The sequence below is a fragment of the Micropterus dolomieu genome, linkage group LG23 (genome assembly GCF_021292245.1).
Source record: "Micropterus dolomieu isolate WLL.071019.BEF.003 ecotype Adirondacks linkage group LG23, ASM2129224v1, whole genome shotgun sequence".
NCBI lineage: Eukaryota > Metazoa > Chordata > Actinopteri > Centrarchiformes > Centrarchidae > Micropterus > Micropterus dolomieu.
Window position 1 is genome coordinate 5732064 of NC_060172.1, and position 7119 is coordinate 5739182.

Sequence of the window (7119 nt, forward strand, 5' to 3'; positions counted from 1 at the left end):
GGGGGGGGACAGCAGAGGAGACACATACAGAGAGAGAGGCGGGGCCAGAAGGTGTGTTTGCAGTGAGAGACCTGTGGCGAGGTCAATCTCAAAACGATTTGCACCAGTTTGCAACCTTTTCCGATTGAACGACATGTTTATCAGCTTATCAGCTGCGATAGGTTTGTAAACACAACAGTTAAGTTAAGAAGGCAAGGAAGTGCAGTGCGCTTGCGTACACAACAGAGTGTTCGAGGCACCACAGTTTCCGTTGGAAAAAATACCTTTTGCTACGCTTTGTCGGCGCTGAACTCGCCCCAGAGGTATTGGTGAGTGTGCAGCCGAAAGAGAAGTGAAGAGAAAGGAAGCAGATTCAGTTACTGAGTAAACACAAAAATAAAGTGGAGAATGAAGTAGAATTAAAATAATGAAATAACCTACAAGAAATACAAATAGGTTTTGCACGGCAGCGGCCACCAGTTACACTGTCTTAATAGCTCTACAGTTTGGGGAGCAAACAAAATCGCGTGGACGTTTGTGTCGTGGTTTCGGTCTCGGTTTCAGAACCGTTACAGCCCTATCAATGAATCAAGAAAACAATTAGTTGCAGCCCTAATAATGCTAAAGACCAATCAAGTGAAAACTACTGTGAGAGACAGCACACACATATTGACGCTTGGTCAAGGCGGCGCTTTTTAAACGCCCTAGCTCCCCCTTTAAGCGTAATTTTTAGACGTTTAGTCAAGTTAGCAACGCTTAGCAACAATACCTATGCAATGTCCTGTTAGGCTTTCAAAATAAAATGCTAGCCATTTTGAAACGGCACGTTATTAAAGTCGTGAAACGTTGCAGTTTGGTTAGTTTTAGGCAACAAAACTACTTGGTTAAGGTTCAGAAAAGATCATGGTTTGGGTTAAAATATCTACGTACGTCAGTTAACACGTAAGTTAACTTATGACACTTGTGTAACTTACGCAATTTACGTAACTTACATAAAAATTGAATGTTGACTTTTTGTTTCACACGGGACACGAACCCCGTTCTCCTGGTTCAAAGTCCGGGTTCTGGAAGTACTGCAAAGGAAGTACTGCAAGCAACGCTGGTTTTAAAGGATTTTCATGGGAACCTGTCTGTCTGTGTCTTTCAGTCCTGGCTCTTGTGCTTGTCCTGCTGTCCGTAGCAGGTGAGTATGGATACTAGTGGCGTTCTAATTAAAATGTTTATTGCGGTGAGCAGCTGTTTTTGGATTTGTTTTTATTTGATATTTATTTTTAAGGTGATTTTAAAGATTCACAGGTTTAGCGCTGAGCGCCACAGACAAATTTATATAAAGCGATCCACACCTGGTTTACCTGCATGTAAGAGTAGTCTAAAAATTGAACTATACATTTGTGGAGTTTGTTTATCAGTGCAACAAATCAGTCCTGCAGACTGAAGCTCCTCAGAGGACAGAGGAACATTCATGGCTAGTGCACTAAACCCTGTGGGTAGTTCAGGGGGCCTGGGAAAGTGGAGCATGGTCAACCTTGAGGAACTTTATTGGGAGCATTTTTAAACTCTGGATTTTCTAAAAGTGTTTTGTATGTGTGTAGACCTTAAAGAAAGCTCTTATTCATGCACTCAAGGTCAAGCCAGCTCTTCTTCTTCTTCTTCATCATCATCATCAGCAGAGGAAAGCAAAAGGTAAGTCAGTCTGTCTGTCTATAAATTTCCCACCATCATCGCGGTGTGGTGTTAAATGCTGTGCATTTAAATACAGTCGAGGGTTCTTATTTCTAAACGGTGCATACGTACAGAACAGGGCTGGAAACGTGCGGACGCCACTTCCCAAGCAAAGGTTGTGATCTAGAACAAACAAACTTGACGGGAGAATGTGCGTCCTGTAAGTAAACTCTGAACCATGCGTACGCACATAAAGAGGAGAAATGAGAAACGCCGACTCACATGGCAAAATGATGAAACGGTTTGAAATGAATAGACTATTGGGTAAAATATATCCAAATGTTCCCTCTGTGTATTTACAGGCTTAAAGCCTTTCTGAATAAAAAACACCCGTTTGATTGATTTTCCTAGTGCACAAAAAAACTCAATTTAAGATCATTTGCAGCCACAAAAAGATCCAGATTCAGGATCATAAACACAAACAGATTCTGTTTCTGCAAAAGAGCCTCAAATAAGTTGCACAGTTTAGTCAGGAATCAGATTAATTCATACTTTATTTATTCTCCTAAATCAGGTGAACAGGAGACAAATTACATTTAAATTGATGCCGTTTTCAGTGAGTCAGTAGAGCAAATACGAGTGCATATTTTCATATTGCCCATTGCAATCAGATGTTCGGTGCCTTTCGAGACTAGCGCTATTCGCCAGCATGTGGATGTGATGCGCCGCTTGGCGTTACGGACAATATAAAGTGAGGAAAATAAGTATTTGAACACTCTACTATTTTGCTAGTTCTCCCACTTAGAAATCATGGAGGGGTCTGAAATTGATAGACACATGAGAGACATAATCTAAAAAAAAAAAAATATTTATTTGTATGATACAGCTGCAAATAAGTATTTGAACACCTGTCTATCAGCTAGAATTCTGCCTCTCAAAGACCTGTTAGTCTGCCTTCAAAATGTCCACCTCCACTCCATTTATTATCCTAAATTAGATGCACCTGTTTGAGGTCGTTAGCTGCATAAAGACACCTGTCCACCCCATACAATCAGTAAGAATCCAACTACTAACATGGCCAAGACCAAAGAGCTGTCCAAAGACACTAGAGACAAAATTGTACACCTCCACAAGGCTGGAAAGGGCTACGGGGAAATTGCCAAGCAGCTTGGTGAAAAAAGGTCCACCCCAGTAAAAACAAGTACTCAAGTAACAGTGGTCATCAAAATAACTACTTGAGAAAGTATTTCCTAAAAGAATTACTTGAGTAGAGAGTGACTTAAAAAGATGATCTAAAAATTTGAGCTTTCAGCGTTAACAGGTTAATTGCGCTGAGATTAAGGACAGATCATAAAGCCTTTTGTTAATTGCGTTAATCATGTTTATCAAATATTCTTATTTTACTCCGTTTGTTATGCACTTTATAATAATGTGTGTAAATTTTGTACAGTCACTTTTGCTGTAGAATTCTTGAAAGCAAGCTTAAGGAAGACAATATTTCTGAAGACATTGATTGCTTTACCTCAGTCTTGTTGCACATTTTTTGATTTGAAATAATGAAAGTTCATAAACTAACTTTGAATTGATTTGATTTACAATCAAGATAAACTGGTAAGAATTGGTATCATTGTTAATACAGACTTAAAACAGTTAAGAGATATAATAATAATAATAATAATTAATAATAGAATTTTAATAATGAATAAGTAGTAGTGTGATGAATGCATCCAAATGTAGCGGAGTAAAAGTGCTGATTTTTCTCTTAAAAAAACTCTGCACTTAGAGTAAAATTATGATGCATTGAAACTACTCTGAGTACAGGTACAATTTACTCAAAAAAGTTACTTGAGTAATGGAGTAAATCTATTTTGTTTAATTTTGTTACACAAACGCCAACAGAAAGCTCGTGGCACAGTGAAAGGTAGACACATTGTTGTAAATATTTAATACAACAATATATTATATATTATATATATAATATATTATTATTGTAATATTGTAATATTTAATATATATATAAAAGATGTGAGGGTGTACTCACTTTTGTGAGATACTGTAAACCGTGCAAAATAAAGGATAAAATGGATGCAGCTTTGTGTGCCCACACTTTTGTAAATTAGATTATTTTGTGGACATGTGTAAGTTACATCTTCTGTGTGCACGTATAACTTTGGTATGGATTCCACGCACATCTTAATAAATGAGGCCCCAGATTGCAGTAGAGAAAAAGGACTACGTAGACCTGCAACTAAAAATGAAATACTAAATGCTAATACTAAATACTGTTTGTTGCAAATATAAACACTCCAAACCTCCAACTTCCCTATTTTTCAGTCACAGTAGTGGAGAAAACAAACCAACACCTCTGAGCAACAGGCAACTAACACTTCTTGTCTGCAACAACCCGACAATTCCCAGAAGCAACAAATCAAAGTTCACCACAAGCAACAAACAACAGTGCCCTATCCGTAACAAACTGCAGAGCCCCATCAGCAACAAAACAAAGTGCCAGACCAGCAATAAACCACAGTGCCACACCAGCAAAAAAACAAAGTGTGTTACTTGCACTAAACCCAAGTGTACCACCATCAACAAACTAAAGTGTCTTACCAGCAACAATTCATATCTCACCATCAGCAACAATGCAAAGGTTCGCATCAGCAACAATCCAACAGTTTCCCTCAGCAAAAATCCAGCAGTTTCCATCAGTAGCAATCCAATTGTTCCCATCAGAAACAAACCAAAGTCTTCCACCAGCAACAAACCAAAGTGTTCCACCGGCAAAAAAACAAAGAACCAAAAAACCCACTGTCCCATCAGCAATAAAAGACAGTGTCCTAGCAAGAAACCAACATGCCCCACCAGCAACAAATCAAGGTATCCTACCAGCAATGAACCATATATTTCCATCAGCACCATCCCAACAGTTCACATCAACAGCAAGCAAACAGTTCCCATCAGCAACAACCCAACACTTCCCATCAGCAACAATTCAACAGTTCTTATCAGCAACAATCCATCGGTTCCCATCACGAACAACCCAACCGTTCCCATCAGAAACAAACCAAAGTGTTCCACCAGCAAAAAACTACAGTGCCCTACCAGAAACAAACAACAGTGTCCCATCAACAAAAAACAAGTGTGTCCAATCACCAACAAAAGACATTGTCCCAATAGCAAGAAACCAACGTGCGCTACCAGCATCAAACCAAAGTGTCTTACAAGCAACAAATCATATATTTCCATTAGCGCCAACCCAACAATTCACATCAGCAACAACCCAACAGTTTCCATTAGCAACAATCCAACGGCTCCCATCAGCAACAATCCAACAGCTCCCATCAGCAACAATCCAACAGTTCCCATTAGCAACAAAATAAAGTGTACCATCAGCAACAGACAAAAGTCTCCCACCAGAAAAAAATCACAGTGTTCCACCAGCAAGAAACCAATTTGTTCCAGCAGCAAAAAAACAAAGTGCCCTACCAGCAACAAACAACACTGTCCCATTAGCAACAAAAAAGATTGTCCCAGCAAGAACCCAACGTGCCCCACCAGCAACAAACGTAGGTGTCCTACCAGCAATAAACCATATATTTCCATCAGCACCAACCCAAAAGTTCCCATCAGTACCAACCCAACAGTTCCCATCAGCAACAATCCAACAGCTCCCATCAGCAACAATCCAACAGCTCCCATCAGCAACAATCCAACAGCTCCCATCAGCAACAATCCAACAGCTCCCATCAGCAACAATCCAACAGCTCCCCTCACCAACAACCCAACAATTCCCATCAGCAACAAACCAAAGTCTCCCACCAGAAACAAATCACAGTGTTCCACAAGCAAGAAACTAAAGTGTTCCAGCAGTAAAAAAACAAAGTGCCCAACCATCAACAAACAACACTGCCTCTCCAGGAACAAACAACATTGTCCCACCAGACACAAACAACACTGTCCCATCACCAACAAAAGACAGTGTCCCAGCAAGAAACCAACGTTCCCCACCAGCAATAAACCAAGGTGTCCTACCAGCAATAAACCAAAATGTCTCACCAGCAACAAACCATATATTCCCATCAGCATCAACACAACAGTTCACACCAGCAACAAGCTAACAGTTCCAATCAGCAATAATCCAACAGCTACCATCACCAACAATCCAACAGTTCCCACCAGCAACATCCGAAAGTCTCCCACCAGAAACAAATCACAGTGTTCCACCAACAAGAAACCAACGTTCCCCACCAGCAACAAACCAAGGTGTCCTACCAGCAAGAAACCAACGTTCCCCACCAGCAACAAACCAAGGTGTCCTACCAGCAAGAAACCAACATGCCCCACCAGCAACAAACCAAGGTGTCCTACCAGCAAGAAACCATATATTTCCATCAGCACAATCCCAACAGTTCCAATCAGCAACAACCCAACAGTTCCCATCAGCAACAATCCAACAGCTCCCATTAGTAACAATCCAACAGTTCCCATCAGCAATAAACCAAAGTGTCCCACCAGCAACAAATCACAGTGTTCCACCAGCAACAAACCAAAGTCTCCCACCAGAAACAAATCACAGTGTTCCACCATCAAGAAACCAAAGTGTTCCAGCAGCAAAAAAACAAAGTGCCCTACCAGCAACAAACAACACTGTCCCATTAGCAACAAAAAACATTGTCCCAGCAAGAACCCAACGTGCCCCACAAGCAACAAACGAAGGTGTCCTACCAGCAATAAACCAAAGTGTCTCACCAGCAACAAACCAAATATTTCCATCAGCACCAACCCAACAGTTCCCATCAGCACCAACCCAACACTTCCCGTAAGCAACAACCCAACAGTTCCCATCAGCAGCAACCGAAAGTGTCCTATCAGCAAGAAACCAAAGTGTGCCACCAGCAACAAACCAAAGTGTCCCACCAGCAGCAAACGACAGTGTCCTGTCAGCAATAAAAGACAGTGTCCTAATAACAACAAATCAAAGTGTCATACTAGCAATAAACCAAAATGTCTCACCAGCAAAAAACTATATATTCCCATCAGCACAATCCCAACAGTTCACATCAACAGCAAGCCAACAGCTCCCCTCACCAACAATCCAACAGCTCCCATCAGCAACAATCCAACAACTCCCCTCACAAACAACCCAACAGTTCCCACCAGCAACAAACCAAAGTCTCCCACCAGAAACAAATCACAGTGTTCCACCAGCAAGAAACCAAAGTGTTCCACCAGCAACAAACCACAGTGCCCTACCAGCAACAAAAGACAGTGTCCTGTCAGCAGTAAAAGACAGTGTCCTAATAACAACAAATCAAAGTGTCATACTAGCAATAAACCAAAATGTCTCACCAGCAAAAAACTATATATTCCCATCAGCACCATCCCAACAGTTCACATCAACAGCAAGCCAACAGCTCCCCTCACCAACAATCCAACAGCTCCCATCAGCAACAATCCAACAACTCCCCTCACAAACAA